This window comes from Leptopilina boulardi, unplaced genomic scaffold (genome assembly GCF_019393585.1).
Source record: "Leptopilina boulardi isolate dan_hultmark-lab unplaced genomic scaffold, ZJU_Lbou_2.1 LbouV2_70, whole genome shotgun sequence".
NCBI lineage: Eukaryota > Metazoa > Arthropoda > Insecta > Hymenoptera > Figitidae > Leptopilina > Leptopilina boulardi.
Genome location: NW_026138017.1, coordinates 1,917,238 through 1,942,057, shown reverse-complemented (window position 1 = coordinate 1,942,057; position 24,820 = coordinate 1,917,238). Strand labels below are relative to the sequence as shown.

At 28.3% G+C, this 24,820-nt stretch overlaps 1 protein-coding gene and 1 long non-coding RNA gene across 2 annotated transcripts in view; one reads left to right on the top strand and one right to left on the bottom strand.

Annotated features, from left to right (window-relative positions):
- Positions 1 to 24,820, bottom strand: part of LOC127290573 (BMP and activin membrane-bound inhibitor homolog) — a 46,634-nt gene that overhangs the window by 3,499 nt on the left and 18,315 nt on the right. The gene's annotated exons all lie outside the window — the stretch shown is intronic.
- Positions 181 to 23,337, top strand: LOC127290574 (uncharacterized). The gene is made up of 5 exons (XR_007844386.1): positions 181 to 476; positions 1,741 to 2,011; positions 7,228 to 7,420; positions 22,816 to 23,016; positions 23,159 to 23,337. It is a non-coding gene; the product is annotated as an uncharacterized LOC127290574 (long non-coding RNA).

Sequence of the window (24,820 nt, the reverse complement as noted above, 5' to 3'; positions counted from 1 at the left end):
GCACCTATTAAAGTACGCAACGATTTATTTATCAACAATTTAATGATTGATTTTATTACTAAACGCTTAATATTTTAATAAATATTTATTAAATTCCACTAAAATTTCAAAGTACTAAAAATAATTAAATAAAAAATTCGAGGAAAGAATTAATTAAATTTAATTTAAATTATTACACAGAATAATATTTAAATATTTCAAATTTCAACAATCAGCCAATCAAATCGACGTATGCCGAAAAATGTTCCCGGTTTTAGTGCTCAGCCAATCAAAAATCAATTACAAAAATGTCCAATGATATTGGAAATTCAGCCAATCAGAGCGCAAGTGGGGGAAGGTGCAATATTTTTTCGCGCGGGAAAGCATCATTCCTTGGCGTGAAAAATATGTTGAAAGGACGCTGCTACTTTTTCCATTAATTAATCATCGATAATTTATTAATATTTAGAGAGATGCCATAAAAAAGTCATCAATAGGTAAATATGAGTATTAATATTCTTAATATCTTATGAATAACATGTGAATATTGTTTCGATAACTTTTTAATGTATCATTATTGGCATGTCGGCCATATTGAATTGACTTGTTTCGCGATCGTCATCGATAATTATATAGTTTATCAATAATTGCAATAACTAATTATTGTAGAATATTTGTGATTCAAGAAAGAAAAAAGTTTTTTAATATTTGCTCCATTTAAGGTAATAATCTCGAAAAATATATATCGAAAATTTGAGATAGCTTCAGAGTTGTTAGCAAAATTTTTAGGTTATTTTTCATTACTATTGTCATAAAAAGTTTTTTTTTCGTCAATTTATGGGTTTATAATAATTTTGAATATATAGGGCAATTTATACGTTATATAGAAAAAAAAATACTATTTTTAGGTTAGGAATAATGTTCCGCTACATTTTAGTAAAATATAATTTTTTTTATATACGTGATGTTGACAAACATTAAATAATGGTGCGGCATTCAGTGCATAGTGTTTTAAAAGACGAATTTTATTGATAATAATTAAAGTTGACGGTACAAAAAAATTATATTAATTTGTGTGATACTCGCATATATAATTATATAGAAAAAGTCATGATGCATTTGACTAATTGATTGCAATTCATCTTTATTCATGCGACGAAGAAAGTGTTCCGCAATTGAGAGATGGTTACCAAAGTCAACAACCTGGCAATTAAATTTCTTATCTCCTTATCTCTCGAAATTGCATTCATCAAGTCATTAATGACATTGCCTCTTATTTATTCACACATTGTAATTTTATGTTTGGATTTATTTTTATTAATTTCTCCAAATTTTTGCAATAAATAGGAAAAAATAATTAATTGAGGTTAAGTTATTTTATAACTAATATTTTTTCATTGTTTTCGAATAAATTTTTTTTACTTTGAGGTTATATAGTGTGATCGAACAAGATTTTAATTTCTTTTTAACTAAAATTATTAACTTATTTATGACTATAGAAGTAAGTAGGTTACTATTCAGATAAATAATTTTAAATACCAAGAAGCAATTTTCGCTGAGTTATTCCTTCGAAATATATTTTCGCTTTTATATTATTATTATTTCATTTATATAATTTATGTTTTGTTACATATAATTATTATTTTAATTAAATGTTAATGTTTTATTTTTTGCAGTCTATATTTTTCTATCTAATTAATATAATTTTTTTTTTATTTTGATCTAATTTTGATTATTTTTTTTTGTTTTTGTTTTATATAGATTTTTGTGGGAAAGAGAAAAGACAGCCTCAATGGATTCAGAAACAAACCCCGATTATCTTTTTCCTCTAATTAGTAGCCGCTGCAAAGTCGTAAAAGATAAGAATGACGTCCATCATATATATATATATACATATTCAGACTCGCTCTTGTGTGTCCGTAGAGCGGTATATATTTGCAGCTAAGACAACTTTTATAGAAGAGAGACGTTTATTAAATTCAAAAATTATTTATGCCTCCGCTTCTTGAGCAGCGATATCTCGTTTACCAAGGTAACATTTTCTTCCCTTTTCATTAATTCCACCCGACTTCTTCACCTCCGCTTCAAAAAAAAAAAAAAAAAAAAATTTACAATTTATCTCCCAATGTCTCGATAAAATCTCAATATACTTTTAAAAAAAGTCCCTTGTTTGTTCTAAAAATTTTGATTTATTACAATTTTTTAAAATAAAAAAATAATTTCAATGAATGAAACAATAAAAGTGAAATTATAATTATTGCATAACATATTATATTATTAGTTGATTTTCATTATTAAATTAAACAATTTGATCTAATTTAAGAAAAATAAAGCATTTACAACTTTGTTATATATTTATCGAAAGAAGAGCATCGAAAATTGAATTTATAAATTTTATTTAGTATTTCCGGATTGATTATAAAAAAAAAAATTATTTACGATCTGAGATAATTTAGCGAAACAGATTTGTGGTTAAAATCCCTATTGTTATGGATATAGCTGATGACAAAATTTAGTTGACTATTTTATACGACTTTTTTTTTTTTATTTTTATCTCTTTCTCTCACACATTCTCCTTTCGATATTCTCTTACGTAAGAATGATTGCGTGACGAAAATCTGCTATCAATTTCGAGACCCGCGCCACAATGTGATTTATCATAAAGTTGTATCTTCCTCTTTTGTCACACAACACGAATAGGAAGCAAACAATTAAAAGATATAGCTCTTAATTCGTTTTATCTCTCTTTTCGCAATTTAACATCCCGTAAATGTTGGCATTTAATTACAAAGAGAAAACCGAAAGACAAAATTAACTTAAAAAAATTTTTTTAATAATTTGTTTTAGGTATTATTAAAAAAAAAAAATTGATATTGACTGGTAATGAACAATTAACAATGTCATATAGAAGAAGAAGTTATTTCTTGATTGAAATTCTTTAAAGTTCTGTGCTTCCTTTTTATGAATTTTTTCTCGTTTATAATTTTTTTTGTACTTTTCATCTCTCTTTCCCGCGTGAAGCTGATTTTGCTGTCTCTCTTTCCGGTTAATAAGCCTGAGGCACACTGGACCTCCTTTTGCTCTTCTGGAGGCTGGGTCTTAGCAGGCCGAATAAAAAACGCTAAAACAGCAGAGTCACAAAAGAAAGATTAAACTGGAAAGAATATATGGAGAGAGGCATGCTGTGCCGTGTGTGCTTTGCCGATGTTGCCTTTCAGGCTCGTATATAAAATCAACAAGAGTTCAGGGCACGTTCCTCATTCTTTAAAAGTTTGATTCCTTATGAAAAAAATGCAAATTTTCACTTATAAAATTTCAATTTTCTTAGTATAATTATTTTTGATGTCTCAATTCGAAAAAAAAAAATTGTAAAAATATTTTTTTATTTCTCAAAGAAAAATTGAATTTTTCTATAAGAATTTTTTAAATTTTAGTAAAACATTACGAAATACATTCTTAAAAAAAATCGTTTCTTTGAAAAAATAATCTAGTTGAATAATTAACTAATCAATTTAAGCTCGAGTTAATCACAATAGTGAAAAAAAAAAAATTCTTTCACCAGAAATTGTAATTTGATCTTCTTTTTGAAAGATTCCTTAGAAAAGTATATAATATCTTTTTCCTTCTCAAAAAATGTATTTAAATCATTTTTTTTTTTTTCAGAAATGATTTCACAATTTTTCATATCGAAAAATGTAATTGCAACAAAATATTTTTTTCTCGTCACAATTTTTCGATTTGAAAAAAATACATATTTTTCCCAATCTGAAACTTTTGAAAAATTCTTTTGTTCTACTTTGAAATCTGTTCTCAATCAAATGCTATTTAACGTCCATGACATTTTATACTGCGACTACATCGCTTCACATATCTTCATTCGTCTCTCTTTGGTTTCAAAGTATCCGTCTCCGAGAAAGAATGATCCTTTCAATCTTTTAAATCTTAAAAAATAAGAATTCTGCTACCTTCTTTTCGAAGAGAATCGAACAAGTCTGTTCCGGTCTTAGTCTCACGATAACTGAGAGAGAGAGAAAGAGAGGACGAAGAACAGGAGGAAGAATACCAAGTAAAAAGATAGGAAAAGAAGAAGAGATGAGAAGCAATAGACTAGAGAAAGATGAATAACTAAAGAAAGAGACTCAGAGGCTCTCATCTGGTTTGTGTGTGTATGTGTGTTTACATATACATAATATAAGCGAAGATACCCGGGCGAATGTTTCAGTGTGGGCCTGTGTTTAAAGTTTTAAAATAAAAAGGAAAAAAAAAGGGGAAGCAGCGGGAGGTCGAGAGGCCCGGGCAAAAGAGAGATACAACCGACATGCCGAGAGAGTCTGAAGAGAAGCCGAGGAAGGTCCGTCCGAAAACAAACAGACTGCTCCGTGAAGCCGTTCGTTATGTGTCCGCGGCATATTAATTATTTTCCGACAAGCTCTCCTTATTGCTTTCATCTTCTCTTTTTGTTTCTTTTTTTTTTTTATTTCTTTTCGATCGACCCGCACCGAACGATGAGAATCGAGACTCGAACCCAACGCAGGTCACGAATTGAAAAGCTCTTCTTGTTTCAGATTCACTCTGATCAGATCCATTATCGACGAACCAACTCTGACATCTCACTGCTCAGATAAGAAAAAAAGTGATGATTGAAAAATCTCACTTTTTCACAAAAAAAAAATATTTTTATTAAAAATTTCTTTCGAATGAGACATTTTTTTTGTGACACATGGTTTTAAAAAAAGGGAGAAATATTTTTAATTATCTCCCTTTCTCTCTAGCTGGTCGTAAATGTCTTCATTTATTTTAAAAATTCGTAACGATATAATTACTTTAGAAATGTGGGACTGTTGAAGTTTGGAAAGGGCGGGTCGAGTGACAAAATATATGAAAGGATTGATGCTGCGCGTTATATATATATATATAGTCGCAGTATATGTCAAGTCTTGAATCGTAAATTTTCTAAATATTGTGAATAACAAAAGAAAAAAAATAACGAAAATAATAATGATAATATTTCTATAGGCGGCTAAAATAAAGACGGAAAATAATGATATTCGCATATGCGAGCCGACAAGCTCATTACTTTTATCATTTTCCCTACGGGCGTTGATATCTCCACATATATATAAGCATTTTAACAGTAAATATTTAATATCATTTTAAACTTTTCTTGATTAAACACCGTTATACATTAATCTTTAATTTTCTCATTAATTTATGTTATTTTCACTTTGTTTCCAATTTTTAATTACTTGTCATTGAATATTATTATAATTTTCCAAAAAAATATTAATAAAAAAAAAAATAATAATTAGAAAAGAAATTTTGTTCATAAAAAAAAAGAAAAATTGTATGAATTAAAAAATGATTTCATTACAATATTCTTGAGGGACATTTAAATAAATTGGAAACAAATGAATGCGACAATGCACTCACTTATATATGTACGTATGAGTCATGCCAAATTAGAAATTCAGAAACTTGAACATTCCAAACCTTTAACGTCATTTACGGTTTTAAAAGCACTACACGATTTTCCTTCTGTCTTTCACTTTTCAATAACAGTAAATATATATATTTATTTTTTGCCTTCTTTAAAAATTCATACGCCCATAATATTCTTCTTTATTTTATCTGAATTTTATTAATTTCTTATTTTATGTATTTTACAAAGCCAAAAATTAATCAACATTTTAATTAATTTAAATATGCAAATTTTTTACATTATTTATTTAAATATATAATTAGTCTAATCCTAATTTTTTTGATGAATTTTTTTACAATTTTACTGAAAAAAAAATATTTATTTGCTTCAAATACTAGATTACTTGATTATTATCAAATAAATATTTACTTGAACTAAATAATTTTTTTTTAAATTTAATTTTTAATTTTTGTATTTGAAACAAATACAATTTAATTACTGCAAATAATAATTATTTAAAAATAAATAAATAATAATAAGTAACCGATTATTAGAATCAAAAATTTTTTTTTCTGTGTATTTTCAGGATTTTTGAAATTTATAAATTGATTATTAATTCGTTTTCGAAAAAATAATATTATATAAGACGCGTATGCATTTGAATTTAATTCCGTGTGTTAAGACTTTATGCCAGTTAGAACTTGTTGTGCAAACGATCTGCGTATGATAAGAAAAACATCTCTTTGCAAACACATAATATCTTTCGGTCGTTCACATCAAGAGTCACCATCATTCGGATCCAATATTCCTCCTGCATAGACATTATAGGATGAATATATGTATTATTTACATCCATACACACACATATACTGTCCACACTAGACTTTGATCGTTTGACTACAATTCACTCCAATCAATTGAATAAAAAAAAAAAAAAAAAATTCATTTTATCACCATTTTATATGCGCTTTGAATATTCGCCAAGTTTATTTTCATTATTCTTCTTTAAAAATTTTGCACAACATGGAATATTTTAATTTTTTGAACACTAGTAATAAAAATTTTAATTTAAAATAAAATTAGAATTTTTTTTAGTTATTATTTTGTAAATTTAAAAAAAAATGAAAAGAAATAAAATGTCAAGTGAAGAAGGAGTGTAAAATAAAAATCGAGCTTTGATTGTTAATGTTTGACACGCGGCACGATTCTCGCATATGTTTAAGAAGTTTAAGTCCACAATACATCACGTAAAAAGAATGGCCGTGGAATCGGCTTTGGCTCATGGCTCGGCAAATAAAAGGACGTAATAGCGTTTCTTTACCAAAGGCACGAGGCCCAGGAATCTGCGCCAGGGTCCGACCGCATAGGGGGGAACGAGGGAGAAAATGAGGGGGAGTTATGTGTGTGTGTTGGGGGCCTTATATACAGGATATACCCGACGATGCCGAATTGAGCCCTGGTCGCTGACCAGTCACCCAAGTCCTTAAAAAGAGAAAGAAAACGAGTCGTCGGCGGGAGGGAAAAAAAAGGGCAAGGCCCATTATATGCGAGGGCACTTGTCGTCAGGGGCCTTCTGTTCCTCGAAACATTTTGCATCGACATGTATCTCTCCCTCTTTTTCTTTTTTTGTTCTCTCTCTCTTTTTTTTATATATATAATCCCCTGCCTGCTAATCATTAAAAGTAATTACTAATTCCAATTAATTTAATTAAGCTTTTATTTTTAATGATAATTTTCGTCTTTTCATTGTTTCATTCATAAATAGGAATTTAATTGAAAATAAAAATTTAGATATTTTTGTTAATGTTTCTATTTTTTTTTTTTAATAGAGGGAATAATTTACACCTTCCGGTTGTGAATTGAACCAACAAAACGAGTATGGTGATTATGACCCCCAAGTGAGCAAGAGAAGATGCTGCGAGATATTTCCTGAGACTCTTGACTGGATTTTTATCGTATTAAATTTCCGATCTCTTCAGAAGCCTGGGACCTTTCGGCAAATCGGATCTCCTTTGAGTACAAGTAAGCTTTTAGACCCACGTGTCCATAGTTTTTAGTGTCATAATATGCCAGCGGCAAAAAAAGGAAAAAACAAATTTTAATCTCCATTTCTAATTTAATTAGAATCGCACGACAGAATATGTCATATATTTAATATTAAAGTACTGTTTTTTTCTTTTTTTACATTTGGTATATTATATGTATATAATCATTTATACTCTGTTCCAGGAGAGATCGATATTTTTCAGGACGAATTTGGGCCCTTTACGGGCAGAAAACTATAAAAGGAGGCGTATATTATTTTCCGTATCAGCAAATAAGCTTTCTCTTTCAATTTCTTTTAAATTTGAAGAAACATGTGTATTGACAACTAAATTTTTTTTTATCCATTTTTAGGGTCGTTTAGATTTTATGGTATTTTGGTGCAAAATAAAAAATATTTAAATCCAAAGAAATAATTTTTTAAATATTAAATTTACCATTTGCAGATTTTGACGATTCCAATGATATAAATTTTTATGTCTAAATATTAAAATTTGCTTTTGGAAAAGTTATATAAATTTCATGTTTTACATATGTACAAACTCTAATCTTATAGTATTTGCAAAAAATTTTATACCGTTGTAATTGTTTTAACCTGCGTACATTGCAAATATAATATTTATACAATTATTTTTTTTAAATTCCAACAATTTTTTAATTTTGCAATGAAAAGCCATAAAAGCATAAAAGACCCTTCCGACTGCCTTTTGGAGACCAGGCTCGCAGGTCACAAAAATTTTAAATGTTTGCTTGATTTTAGTTATAGAAAAAGCAACACATGTTACAATCCTTTTCATATCATTGGCTATGTTTTTTCGAAAAAAATCTAGAAAACGCTTTTTTCACTTAAAAATACATCCTTTTACAACAAGATGCGCAGAAAAATATCGATCTCTCCTGGAACAGAGTATAGTTTAAGAAATGTTTTTTTATGATTTAAAATTTTGCTAAATTAATAATATTGCCGTTAGGCGAAATAGGAATTTTATTTATATAGTGATAATCTAGAAAAATAATGCATAAAATTCTAAATCGAATGCAATTAGTGACGATTTAAATTTAAAATTGTTGAATAATAAAAAAAATGATCAATATAGGAATTTAATAAGTATATAATTATTAAATTCCTGACAACAATTATAGAATGAATTCCATTCTGCTTTTTCATATAGGGTTTCTTTCGGTAGTACACACGTTCCGCCCCATTGCGAAATTATCGTTATTCGTTAATTACTACCGAATTAAATCTAGCAAAAAAAGTGATTCCCGTCGAAACCTGTCCAGTAAGGTTCTCACGAATCTTTTGCCGAGAAACTTTCGAGGATCCGGCCTGTACTATATATATATATATAAACTCGCGAGAGCAGTGCGTGATTGCCCAGGAGGGGTCTTTCGAATCTACTCGCTCAGTTTTTTTTTCTTTTTGTTTGTTTGTTCTCCTCTCTTGTTTCGTCATAGGCATTCCTCAGACTATAAGGCAGCAGCAAAATGAACAGGTGTCTGTGGAGAGTGACCGTAATTCGGAACGTAAATTCGAATTGGCCACCGTATGGCATGGAACCCCTTTTAATGTCTTTATGCGTCCGTTTGTGCGTGCGTCACACACAACTCACTGTCAAGCGGAAATGATACATAACAGGCGTTTCCATCAATGTCAACTTGAAATACACTTTCCGAGTTTTCCTCAACCCCTTTTTTTTTTTAAAAAAAAAAATTTGTATTATTTTATTTTTCTCCCTTTTATAATCGCAGAAAATATCATGTTTTCTTGTCGAACGAATTTTGTTTGCAGAAAAAAATTCGGTTACACAAATACCTATCATCATAAAGAAAACTTGTTTTATACAAGAGAGCGGATTTCTCTGCGAGAGAATTTCATAAATTTTTTATGATCTCTCGTTTATATGATTTTTGTACTCTTCTAAAAAAAATTTTTTTTTTTCTTACTCACGAGAACCTTGATTTGCAAAATACACGGTGAACTTACCTGAAACAAAAAGAATAAATTTCGTTAGTTATTGATATAATATTTTCGATTTTTAATTTTGGTTTCAAAAAAAAAAAAAATAGTTTTTCTTCGTGTCTGCGCTAAATGCAATTAAAATGATTTTAAATTACACACCCCGTGAGGAAAGAAGCTAATACAGGTGAAATCGAACCGGTTTTTGAAATACAAGTTGGATAGCATCACTTTTTCCTGAATACTGAGAATTTTCCTGTATACTAAACAAGAGAGGATAGTGCTGAGAAATGCAAGAGAAAGAGAGAGAGAGAGAGAGATCTGCAACACACTGCCGAAATCTCTACGATCTCATCTTTTCCGACTTCCAGGCGCCTCTGACTCTCTCAAGTGATTTATTTGCCGGCAAAACGCTTTGCCATTTCCGTCCCATTTCTAAATGTGTGTTTTAGACATAGAAAAAAAAGCATATTTCGAAAAATGGGCTAAAACCATTCTAATCAAATAATTCTATTTCCAATTTACCAATTTGTTTATTGTACTTTATAAAATTGCAGAGTAATTAAAAAATTAAGGATAAATAAAATAATTAATATTGATAAATAAATACTAATAATTTAGCTGCCGGATCAAAGAAGGGCACATAACTAATGTAATTCAAATGGGTTATGTGCCCTTCTTTGATCCGGCAGCTCAATTGAAGAAGTGAATTTGAAATTTGTATTTTAAAATTTTCTAATAGCAATTTTTTTCAAATTAAAAAAAAAAATTTTTTTGTGTAAACACGTGGCGCTTGAAATAATTTCTGTAAAATGTTTATTTTCTCTTTTCTTTATAATGAAACATAAAATTATTGCGCTTATGGAGAATCTCTGTAATTATACCTGACAAGAAACTGTAATTATTACTCATCATTACCTCTGATGATCAGTGAACCGATCAATGATGAAATTACCTTTGCGGTATAATAGACAGGCAATAATCGATTTATTTTTCACTGATTCAATGTTATAATCGATTCTATACAAAAGAGAGGCTTTTAACTATACAAAATCAAATATTTTTTATTTTTTAATTTACAAATTTTTTTAATAACAAATTGGTAAATAACAATATTTGCTAACTTTTTCCCTTGGGAATTTTAAATAATTTAAATTATTGGAAATTATTGTCGCAAATTTCAAGTTGAGATTGGTGGGAATAAAATCAGTAATTTGTGAAGACAGGCAAAAATAAAAAAAGAAAAAGGAAAGACAAATACGAGACGACTTCTGCATTCATTACTGCTACTTTCTCACAAGCATACTCCTCTGTCGCTCCAGGAGGTCCTTGATGACAAAGAGTGGGTTGAAAAAGACCCGGGGAATTTCACTCTTCCTTTGATGATCTTATAACTTATGAAAATATGATCTCTTCGAAAGGGCGATCATCAATTCGCTCCCGTAAGGGGAAGTAACCTTCCCCCACCACGCGGCCAGAGGCGCGAGTTCGAGTGTCGGAGCGAACTAGCACCGCGGGGGGCCGGGTCCCTTAATCCCTCATAAATTAGATTTTCCAAGTTTTCCTTAATGGCTTTTTCTACATATAAATAAATTTTTTAAATAACAACATTTTTAAGTTTTTTTTATCAAATTCGAAATCCTTACTTTATTACAATTTCATACATATGTTGTTTGACTTGAAAATGTTGATATTTAAAAAGTTTATAATTCGAACATTTTCTAAATATCTTTCTTCCTACAAATAAACGATTACGAAAAAGTCAAGAAATGTTATTTTATTCAAATCGCTGATAACTCTTTTATTATCAAATAAATATTTACTTAAATCAAATAAATTTTATTTCAATTAATTATTTAAGTATTAATTAAGTATTGTAACAAACATCCAAGAGTTTATTATTGCCAGAAAAGTTTTTGAATTTTTTCTTCTATAATACATATATAAAGAGAAGAAATATAATTTTAAAAAAATTCATAAAAAATTTATCTAGTTAATTTGGAATTTTTTTTTTTGAAAATTTACAATAAAAAATTAAATAGAACATGAAATAATTTTTAAAAATGATAATATATAAAATATTAAAATTCCTATCTTCTGTTAAATTGAAAAGGATTAGCAAAGGTGATGATATAATTATAAACTTTTTAAAAATTAACATTTTTAATGCAAACAACATATGCACAAATTCGCAATTAAATAAGGATTCCGAATCTAATAATAAAAACTTAAAAATACTAATATTAAAGAATTTTTTTTTTTTAAAGAAAATCCATTAAGGAAATCTTCTTAATGAGGGATTAAGGGACCCGGCTCCCCGCGGTGCTACCTTCGCTCCGAAACTCGAACGCAGGCCTCCGGCCGCGTGGTGGGGGAAGGTTACTTCCCCTTACGGGAGCGAATTGATGACTGCCCCTTCGAAACCTTCAACGTTTTTATAATCTTCATTCTCTTTTTTAACGGATACAATGAAGTCCATGGATCGTTTATATATATATATATATATATATATATATATATATACAAAAGGTTACATTACGAAATTACGGTGTTTTTGAAACGTGTGTCTGTAATTTACTTTCTGGCTCGCTTTCTGGCGAATTTTAACAATTTACATATATAACCCTTTTAAGAATATTTCTTACAAATAATTACATTTGTGAAAGGAATTTTAATGCGAATTTTTTTAAAAGTATTTACAAGATGTGCTGAAAATTTTGAGGATAAAATTTTATAATCATTTGTAAAACTAACAGAGCGGAAGTGAAATTAAGTGATAGACGAGACCAATGTCAAATTAGATAATTATTTTCTGCCTGTTAGCATTTTTTTTTTTTTTTGAAGATTATATTTTTGAGGAAAATTGAGGAGCCATTAAATTTGAAACTTAACTACCTGAAGGCAATTTTTCTAAGTGGTGGTGGTGGGGGTGTGCTCCGTTTCGGTTCGGCAAATTCGGAAACAATGAGAAGCAGCCAGTCAACGTACCTAGGTGGTATTTGCTATCCGGACAACCGGCCATTAAGCATCGTCGAGGAGAGAGAGAGGGTCGTGCTGATGTCGGGGATATGGGGTGGCAATTAGCAAGAACAATAGGAACAGGGCTCTTCTTTCTGGGAAGTAGGATGGTCCCTCGGGGCCTTAAAAACCGAGCAGGTAGACATTTTAAACGCAGACATGGTTGGGCCCACCATACCGTGTATCGTGTGTGTGTGTGTGTGTGTGTGCGCCAAAAAAATTCGAATACTCCAAAAATGTTCAAAATTCCATTTCACTATCATTTCACGAAAGTGGAAAAGCGTGTTGGCATTTTAACAATATCTTATTTACGATCAAAGAAAATTTTTTTTTTTGGTAAAAATGAAATTGTTTTTCGTAAGGTCAAAAAAGGAATAAAAAATATGTTGATTGAAAATAGGTATTGTGGGGGAACGATTTCGAAACTAGATTTTTTTTCGTATGAGAGAACCCGGTGATTAGGGCTACTTATAAAACTTTGAGAGACACGACGCCGATTCATAAAAGTGAAAGGTATATCCTCATCAATTATATGCAATTTCCAAATTGCTCCAAATTATACGCGCGCCCTGTCTCTCTTCCTTTATAATAATAATAATGATAATAATATTAAGAAAAATAGTAACGCGCTCTTTTTTTTTTTTTTTTTCTTTTTACTCGTCAGTGCTTACAAGTCGTTATACCATCGGCGAAATCTCAGAGTCCTTAATTTTGCACTCAGCCAAGAAATCTTTATGCAGAGATAATTACACGGTGTTCGCCGACAAGAAAAACAGCCGCGCGTAGCCTCCAAGCGACGAGCATTAAACACTCGATATATACAATAATTTCATTGGGAATAATTTCAAATATTATCCTATATGATTATATTTCCAATAATTTTTGATTAAACGTCCTGTTATATAATTGTCTATTTCTTATTTATATATATATTGATCTATTTTTTATTTCCGGTAGAATTAAATACTAAATAGGGAGATTTTTATTATAAACAATAAATTTCGAAAGGATTTGCCTTCTCACACCGTTGGTTATATGTGTAGAAACAATGAAACCACAAATCATCCCGACACGTACATCAAGTTAGACAAACAACTTTCGTAAAATCAAAAATGCAATATTGGAGAATTTGCCGCTAATTTGCCGCTAATTATTCGTTGAATTCCCAATTTTGCCGTTTTTGATTTTTTAAAAAAAACAGGGTGCACTGCTAACTTGATATCAAGTTAGCAGTGCAACCACTGTAAATGAAAGGATAAAAAAAATCTGAACACACATAATTTTGCCGTAAATTTGCCGTAATCAAATCCCACAATTAGTTTCTCAAAATATTTAAAAATGACACTAAACTTCACAATATTCTATCAGAATTTTCTACAATTTATATTCTTTCATCCTCACAATCATTTTAATATAATTAGTAAGTCAAAAACGACTTATTTAAATGAAGCTGAAGTACGCAATGTTTACATAAACGATTTTTTAAGAAATAATTTTTTAAAATGCAAAATTCTATAATTTTTTGCTTAAAAAAAATATTTTTTTATAATTTCTTGATTAAGGGTATGTGGGAACATCTCACGTGACCTAGTATGGGAACATGTGTTTTGGTAGTATACGTATCACTCTAAAATGAAAAAAGATTTTTGTCTAACATTTTCAGTTATATAAAATGAGTAGAACTGCGAGATTCCTTGTACCGAACGAAATCATTTTTAAAAAATTTTAACCCGAAATTATTTTTTATTTCAGAGAAAGTTTAAAACCACAAAAAAACTTCCTTTGCCCACATTCCCTTAATGAAAACTACAAGAAATATTTTTTAGGCAAAAAATTATAGAATTTTTAAATTTAAAAACTTATTTCTTTAAAAATCGTTTACATAAACGTTGCCTACTTCAGCTTCGTTTATTTAACAATAAATCTATATACTCCACTATCACACTACGACCAAATTCCACATAAAAACATACTTATCGAATCTTATTTCTGACAAAGATTTTAGAATCTACTGTTAATGTTTAGGTTTATAATTCTTACAAACGTCAAATATTTTATTTGATGTACTCTTTATTCACGAATAATTAAATTAGCTTCTACGGCAAATTCCCAATGCATAGAAAAAGTGTCAAAATTATTTCTGACCGAAATTTTCGACTGTTCTGCTAACTTTTTTTCATATTAATAAAATAAAATTATTAAACAATTTATTTGATGTACTCTTTCTTCACGAATAATTAAATTAGCTGCTACGGCAAAATCCCAATGCATAGAAAAAGTGTCAAAATTATTTCTGACCGAAATTTTCGACTGTTCTGCTAAATTTTCTTGATATTAACTACAAAAAATAATTAAACAATTTATTTGATGTACTTTTTCTTCACGAATAATTAAATTAGCTGCTACGGCAAATTCCCAATGCATAGAAAAAGTGTCAAAATTATTTCTGACCGAAATTTTCGACTGTTCTGCTAACTTATCTTGAGATTAACTACAAACAATAATTAAACAATTTATTTGATGTACTTTTTCTTCACGAATAATTAAATTAGCTGCTACGGCAAATTCCCAATGCATAGAAAAATTGTCAAAATTATTTCTGACCGAAATTTTCGACTGTTCTGCTAACTTTTCTTGATATTAACTACAAAAATAATTAAACAATTTATTTGATCTACTTTTTCTTCACGAATAATTAAATTAGCTGCTACGGCAAATTCCCAATGCATAGAAAAAGTGTCAAAATTATATCTGACAAGAAATTTTCGACTGTTCTGCTAACTTTTTTTCATAATAATAAAATAAAATCATTAAACAATTTATTTGATGTACTCTTACTTCACGAATAATTAAATTAGCTGCTACGGCAAATGCCCAATGCATAGAAAAAGTGTCAAAATTATTTCTGACCGAAATTTTCGACTGTTCTGCTAACTTTTCTTGATATTAACTACAAAAAATAATTAAACAATTTATTTGATGTACTTTTTCTTCACGAATAATTAAATTAGCTGCTACGGCAAATTCAAAATGCATAGAAAAAGTGCCAAAATTATTTATGACCGAAATTTTCGACTGTTCTGCTAACTTTTCTTAATATTAACTACAAAAAATAATTAAACAATTTATTTGATGTTCTTTTTCTTCACGAATAATTAAATTAGCTGCTACGGCAAATTCAAAATGCATAGAAAAAGTGCCAAAATTATTTATGACCGAAATTTTCGACTGTTCTGCTAACTTTTCTTAATATTAACTACAAAAAATAATTAAACAATTTATTTGATGTTCTTTTTCTTCACGAATAATTAAATTAGCTGCTACGGCAAATTCCCAATGCATAGAAAAATTGTCAAAATTATTTCTGACCGAAATTTTCGACTGTTCTGCTAACTTTTCTTGATATTAACTACAAAAAATAATTAAACAATTTATTTGATGTACTTTTTCTTCACGAATAATTAAATCAGCTGCTACGAAAAAATCCCCAATGCATAGAAAAAGTGTCAAAATTATTTCTGACCGAAATTTTCGACTGTTCTGCTAACTTTTTTTCATATTAATAAAATAAAATTATTAAACAATTTATTTGATGTACTCTTACTTCACGAATAATTAAATTAGCTGCTACGGCAAAATCCCAATGCATAGAAAAAGTGTCAAAATTATTTCTGACCGAAATTTTCGACTGTTCTGCTAACTTTTCTTGATATTAACTACAAAAATAATTAAACAATTTATTTAATGTAATTTTTCTTCACGAATAATTAAATTAGCTGCTACGGCAAATTCCCAATGCATAGAAAAAGTGTCAAAATTATATCTGACCGAAATTTTCGACTGTTCTGCTAACTTTTTTTCATAATAATAAAATAAAATTATTAAACAATTTATTTGATGTACTCTTACTTCACGAATAATTAAATTAGCTGCTACGGCAAAATCTCAATGCATAGAAAAAGTGTCAAAATTATTTCTGACCGAAATTTTCGACTGTTCTGCTAACTTTTCTTGATATTAACTACAAAAAATAATTAAACAATTTATTTGATGTACTTTTTCTTCACGAATAATTAAATTAGCTGCTACGAAAAAATCCCCAATGCATAGAAAAAGTGTCAAAATTATTTCTGACCGAAATTTTCGACTGTTCTGCTAAGTTTTTTTCATATTAATAAAATAAAATTATTAAACAATTTATTTGATGTACTTTTTCTTCACGAATAATTAAATTAGCTGCTACGGCAAATTCCCAATGCATAGAAAAAGTGTCAAAATTATTTCTGACAGAAATTTTCGACTGTTCTGCTAACTTTTCTTGATATTAACTACAAAAAAATATGAAACAATTTATTTGATGTACTTTTTCTTCACAAATAATTAAATTAGCTGCTACGGCAAAATCCTAATGCATAGAAAAAGTGTCAAAATTATTTCTGACCGAAATTTACGACTGTTCTGCTAACTTTTCTTGATATTAACTACAAAAAAATATGAAACAATTTATTTGATGTACTTTTTCTTCACGAATAATTAAATTAGCTGCTACGGCAAAATCCTAATGCATAGAAAAAGTGTAAAAATTATTTCTGACCGAAATTTACGACTGTTCTGCTAACTTTTCTTGATATTAACTACAAAAAATAATCAAACAATTTATTTGATGTACTCTTTCTTCACGAATAATTAAATTAGCTGCTACGGCAAATGCCCAATGCATAGAAAAAGTGTCAAAATTATTTATGACCGAAATTTTCGACTGTTCTGCTAACTTTTCTTAATATTAACTACAAAAAATAATTAAACAATTTATTTGATGTAGTCTTTCTTCACGAATAATTAAATTAGCTGCTATGGCAAAATCCTAATGCATAGAAAAAGTGTCAAAATTATTTCTGACCGAAATTTACGACTGTTCTGCTAACTTTTCTTGATATTAACTACAAAAAATAATCAAACAATTTATTTGATGTACTCTTTCTTCACGAATAATTAAATTAGCTGCTACGGCAAAATCCCAATGCATAGAAAAAGTGTCAAAATTATTTCTGACCGAAATTTTCGACTGTTCTGCTAACTTTTCTTGATATTAACTACAAAAAATAATTAAACAATTTATTTGATGTACTTTTTCTTCACGAATAATTAAATCAGCTGCTACGAAAAAATCCCCAATGCATAGAAAAAGTGTCAAAATTATTTCTGACCGAAATTTTCGACTGTTCTGCTAACTTTTTTTCATATTAATAAAATAAAATTATTAAACAATTTATTTGATGTACTCTTTCTTCACGAATAATTAAATTAGCTGCTACGGCAAATGCCCAATGCATAGAAAAAGTGTCAAAATTATTTCTGACCGAAATTTTCGACTGTTCTGCTAACTTTTCTTGATATTTATTACAAAAATTAGTGAAACAATTAAAAATTTAAAAATTTAATACCAAAAATTATTTTGTACTAAAAAAAATAAATAATTTTTTTAAAAAATGTTTAATTTATTTTAAATTCAAATATTATAGTAACTATATTAAAAAAAATTTCTTCATTAAAACATTCAAAACTTAGTAAAAATCATAAAGATCATAAAAAAAATTTTCAATTAAAAATTAAATTTCTTTTTGGTTTTGGAATAAGATAATTACGCAACGATATAAATAAATTAAAAATTATATAACTCAATTTTCAGGGATTTCCTTACATCAGTGATTTATATTGTTAAGAAAGTCAAAAAGGGTCAGAAACCAAAAAATTTTTCTGGTTTTGATTTCCGCATTTTTTACATTTTTATATTTTTAATATCTAGGTTCTGCTATGAGATTTTGGCATAACATCTAATTTAATTATTCGAATTATATAAAATTATAATATATATTATATACTATGTAATTATATATTATATAATAAATATAATATAGGAAATATAAGTCAAATCAATGATTGGACAATTTTAATTATTCATAAACATACAAAGACACATTTCTTGTGCTTTCGGAATTAGCCGTATCAGCTAATTTAATTATTCGAAAAGAAAAAATACGTCAATTTAATTAATTAATTGATTCTTATAATTAAAAAATGAAAAAGATAGCAAAACAGTCAAAAATCTCGTTCTGAATTAAATTTGACACTTTATCTATGCATTGGGATTTTGCCGTAGCAGCTAATTTAATTATTCGTGAAGAAAAAGTACATCAAATAAATTGTTTCATATTTTTTTGTAGTTAATATCAAGAAAAGTTAGCAGAACAGTCGAAAATTTCGGTCAGAAATAATTTTGACACTTTTTCTATGCATTGGGAATTTGCCGTAGCAGCTAATTTAATTATTCGTGAAGAAAAAGAACATCAAATAAATTGTTTAATTATTTTTTGTAGTTAATATTAAGAAAAGTTAGCAGAATAGTCGAAAATTTCGGTCATAAATAATTTTGACACTTTTTCTATGCATTTTGAATTTGCCGTAGCAGCTAATTTAATTATTCGTGAAGAAAAAGTACATCAAATAAATTGTTTAATTATTTTTTGTAGTTAATATCAAGAAAAGTTAGCAGAACAGTCGAAAATTTCGGTCAGAAATAATTTTGACACTTTTTCTATGCATTGGGGATTTTTTCGTAGCAGCTAATTTAATTATTCGTGAAGAAAAAGTACATCAAATAAATTGTTTAATTATTTTTTGTAGTTAATATCAAGAAAAGTTAACAGAACAGTCGAAAATTTCGGTCAGAAATAATTTTGACACTTTTTCTATGCATTGGGAATTTGCCGTAGCAGCTAATTTAATTATTCGTGAAGAAAAAGAACATCGAATAAATTGTTTAATTATTTTTTGTAGTTAATATTAAGAAAAGTTAGCAGAACAGTCGAAAATTTCGGTCATAAATAATTTTGACACTTTTTCTATGCATTGGGCATTTGCCGTAGCAGCTAATTTAATTATTCGTGAAGAAAGAGTACATCAAATAAATTGTTTCATATTTTTTTGTAGTTAATATCAAGAAAAGTTAGCAGAACAGTCGAAAATTTCGGTCAGAAATAATTTTGACACTTTTTCTATGCATTGGGATTTTGCCGTAGCAGCTAATTTAATTATTCGTGAAGTAAGAGTACATCAAATAAATTGTTTAATAATCTTATTTTATTATTATGAAAAAAAGTTAGCAGAACAGTCGAAAATTTCTTGTCAGATATAATTTTGACACTTTTTCTATGCATTGGGAATTTGCCGTAGCAGCTAATTTAATTATTCGTGAAGAAAAAGTACATTAAATAAATTGTTTAATTATTTTTGTAGTTAATATCAAGAAAAGTTAGCAGAACAGTCGAAAATTTCGGTCAGAAATAATTTTGACAATTTTTCTATGCATTGGGAATTTGCCGTAGCAGCTAATTTAATTATTCGTGAAGAAAAAGTACATCAAATAAATTGTTTAATTATTTTTTGTAGTTAATATCAAGAAAAGTTAACAGAACAGTCGAAAATTTCGGTCAGAAATAATTTTGACACTTTTTCTATGCATTGGGAATTTGCCGTAGCAGCTAATTTAATTATTCGTGAAGAAAAAGTACATCAAATAAATTGTTTAATTATTGTTTGTAGTTAATCTCAAGATAAGTTAGCAGAACAGTCGAAAATTTCGGTCAGAAATAATTTTGACACTTTTTCTATGCATTGGGAATTTGCCGTAGCAGCTAATTTAATTATTCGTGAAGAAAAAGTACATCAAATAAATTGTTTAATTATTTTTTGTAGTTAATATCAAGAAAATTTAGCAGAACAGTCGAAAATTTCGGTCAGAAATAATTTTGACACTTTTTCTATGCATTGGGATTTTGCCGTAGCAGCTAATTTAATTATTCGTGAAGAAAGAGTACATCAAATAAATTGTTTAATAATTTTATTTTATTAATATGAAAAAAAGTTAGCAGAACAGTCGAAAATTTCGGTCAGAAATAATTTTGACACTTTTTCTATGCATTGGGAATTTGCCGTAGAAGCTAATTTAATTATTCGTGAATAAAGAGTACATCAAATAAAATATTTGACGTTTGTAAGAATTATAAACCTAAACATTAACAGTAGATTCTAAAATCTTTGTCAGAAATAAGATTCGATAAGTATGTTTTTATGTGGAATTTGGTCGTAGTGTGATAGTGGAGTATATAGATTTATTGTTAAATAAACGAAGCTGAAGTAGGCAACGTTTATGTAAACGATTTTTAAAGAAATAAGTTTTTAAATTTAAAAATTCTATAATTTTTTGCCTAAAAAATATTTCTTGTAGTTTTCATTAAGGGAATGTGGGCAAAGGAAGTTTTTTTGTGGTTTTAAACTTTCTCTGAAATAAAAAATAATTTCGGGTTAAAATTTTTTAAAAATGATTTCGTTCGGTACAAGGAATCTCGCAGTTCTACTCATTTTATATAACTGAAAATGTTAGACAAAAATCTTTTTTCATTTTAGAGTGATACGTATACTACCAAAACACATGTTCCCATACTAGGTCACGTGAGATGTTCCCACATACCCTTAATCAAGAAATTATAAAAAAATATTTTTTTTAAGCAAAAAATTATAGAATTTTGCATTTTAAAAAATTATTTCTTAAAAAATCGTTTATGTAAACATTGCGTACTTCAGCTTCATTTAAATAAGTCGTTTTTGACTTACTAATTATATTAAAATGATTGTGAGGATGAAAGAATATAAATTGTAGAAAATTCTGATAGAATATTGTGAAGTTTAGTGTCATTTTTAAATATTTTGAGAAACTAATTGTGGGATTTGATTACGGCAAATTTACGGCAAAATTATGTGTGTTCAGATTTTTTTTATCCTTTCATTTACAGTGGTTGCACTGCTAACTTGATATCAAGTTAGCAGTGCACCCTGTTTTTTTTAAAAAATCAAAAACGGCAAAATTGGGAATTTCACGAATAATTAGCGGCAAATTAGCGGCAAATTCTCCAATATTGCATTTTTGATTTTACGAAAGTTGTTTGTCTAACTTGATGTACGTCATCCCGACAGCTCCATGACTATTAAAAAATAGTTAATTACAAACGGTTATCAATTTTCAAACTATGGGAAAAGAAAATCTCATCGCGTATGTTTTTCTGATTTATGAATATACCTATAATAATAATAATCTTTTAATTATTTAAAACTATTAATATCTGCGGGGGATTTTCTTTAATGATATTTAAAGGTATAATCATAGTTAAATTTTTCTATAAAGAAATTTTGCATAAGTAATACATTTTTATATAATGGATAGTCAGAGTTATTAAAACGATATAATATATCCTTTTTCTTTCGCATATAAGAGTTAAGAGAGCAGTATACAAAACAAGGGATATTATTGCATCGTTACGGGTCAGTGCAAGTAAAACCGAGCTATGATTTATTAATAATGACAGCGACAGGAAAGCCAAGAGATATAAAAGCTGAAATGATTATCATCTGATACTTCTCAACAGTTCCGATCGTTACGGACTCTGATTCGTTTGAGTATATTACACTGTACATTCTATAGAGAGGTATAGAGAATATAAATACGAGCCACCTTAGCATTTATATGCTTCGATATAATAACAAGTCTTATAGTCCAATGCTCTAAAGTCTAATGCTTCTTAAGCTTACTTAGTTTCTCAGAAAAATAAGAGAAAAAAATTTCTTTAAACCATACCACATTAGCATGATTGATGTTCTGTCTATGGTACTCCAAATGTTATTTTTCTCAATCTGCATAAATATAGTGCCTTTAATACTGAACGAATTTTTCATGTGATTGGTTTCACATAAATCTTTCTCATTATCAAAAAAATTAACATTCAAGTTATGATGTTTAGGTATACAATTTTACCTTCAAAGGTACAAAATTTGTGTTAGAAATTTTTCTTGTTTTCTTTACTAGTTTTTTTGTAAAGCTTTTCTTTGCAGTCAAGGTTTCTCATCTGATGTTCTCTCACACTGCAATAATTCGCAATTCAAAGAGGCGTTGATATGTGTCAAATCGAATCCAAAGTCCGTGATCAATTATTGTGGCATTATTGCCAATTGAGATCAAGAATAGATCCAAAGAAGTGTTCTTTAAATATAGAAATATTCAAGAAACAACTACTTAAAAAGAATGAAAATTTTTGTTTTGACGTTACAATGTCTTACTTCGAGGTCTAGAGGGAGTCAGTTAGAAAAAATTGACGTTCATTTCGACGCCGAATTCTCGAAAAATAGAAGTAATATTTTCAAGATTTTTGTGTAATTCGATTACTTTAGGTTTAGTCTCGATGCCACGGTTATTTTTGTCAAATTTGGAAATAAATTTTTTTATAGTTTTCTATATTACCGACTAGTTTGAAAATTTTTAAATTTAATTGTTTTCTTTTTGCAGATTCTATTCTCGATGGCTTGTGTACCTTATCTTCAAGGAAGGAAGAAAGGACACAGAATTCTTTATACTTTTTAGAACTCGGTCTATTTTTACGGTTAATTTTCACATTTTCTAAATGGAAATTTAACTTGAAAGTAGGGATCTCCGAGGGCTATTTAGTGTTTGAAAGAATCTTCTTGAAGCTGAAAATTCGTTATTTAGGTGAATATTTTATTTTATTGGAAAAATTTAGTTGTAGCATTTTCCTTTTTGATGAGTATTTTTTTAACAGTATTACAATTTATTAAATAAAAATAAAACAATTACAATGTTTTCTTTAATTTAACATTATTTTTATTTTCAGCGCCATTTAAGGAAAGACGAGAATAGAGCCAATTAAAATTACAATATTGGTCCCTCGCATTTCTTTTATTAACGAAAAATAAAAATTTCGCGAATTTTAAAGGAAAAAAATTTTAAAAAGTTTAGAATCTGTGCGTGTTTTTAAAATCGTGTGTTTTTTCAATTAATGTGGATGCTACTTCTATAGACAACAAATGGTGAGTCCTTTTTAATAAATTAATTTATTTTTTACTATTTAAAAATTTTTTTTGTCTTTCTGCTTTTTAATAATTGAAAAATTAAATTTTCTTCTTTTCGACTATATTTTAAAACTGAATCATTTATTTAAAAAGAATTTGCACAACATATATATATATATAAACATACAGAATGTTATTAGTAATGATTGTCTTCACCGAAAAGAACTATCAGTTATCGCCAAATCGTTATATACATTATGCACTCGCGTGCTCACCTCCTTGGACCGAAGCCGGCAATTTGTTCGGATTGCATTGTGAAGATCTTTCCAATAGCTCCTTCTCTTTCCTCTTTCGGACACTATCAATGAAACCTATCTCTTCCACAAGTTTTATCTCTCAACCCTTTGATGTCTTTTTCATTTCTCTTTTTGCATTGCGACATAATAAATGTATATACTCAAATTCATTTTCTATAGAAATGAAATTATATTTCTCTAATAATTGCTCGAAATAATTTTTTCTTCATTAGTTATATATATATATATATATATATATATATGCGCTAAACAAAAGTAGTTAAAAAAAAGTTGAAAATAAATACGCTAATTTAAAAATTAACTCAAAGGTCAAAGTGGTAACTTAATAAATTTAATGCTGGTGACATTTCACAAGACATGTGACGTAATTAATTTTTTTTTTTTTTGCGATTCATAAAACCCGCTTTTTGCTGGGAGCGCGTGTAATTTTAGAATTCGCATGCTATTGCGCGTCATTAGCCGAGATTAATTATCATTAATTTATATCCCTTTTTTTCTCGTTATATATATATATTATATTGCTGCACAAGTTTATTTACTGAAAGAATTGTTAAAATCTTGATCGCATTTTAATAATAATCACGTTGCGCGCCTCGTATAGACGCCAGCGCATGATCTATATTTAGTACTATAATTTATGCTGCGCGCAACAAAAATGCTTTTTTTTTTTATTCTCGACCCTCGTTACGTTAGATTTTTTTCAGGGAAATAAGGCTACTGTATAGTTGTGCCGTTCCGATTATCAATTAAAATCAATATTACAGCCGTCTGATCGGCGTCGATTTTCTATATCGACTCTCCTCTTGCAAAATCTTTAGCGTTCATTAATTATATGGTCGAAGTATATATATATATATATATATATAAACTATATACTTGATCTAACAGATTTTGTTTCGTTTCTACAACAAATTTGTATTACTGTTGCAACAAATTTTTAGTTACAACAAAATTTGTTGTAGGAAACAAAATTTTGCATTAAAAATTTGTTGTAGTGTAATATATTGTTAGTCATACAGATTTGTTTGTAGCATCCCAACAAAATCTGTTAGTTCCACAACAATTTTTCTCCATTAACGTTTTTAAAAATAATTCAGTTTTCAGTTCTTTTTATTATTTATACGCGCTCAATGGGAGGTGTAAGAATTTACAATTTATGAAGTGTAA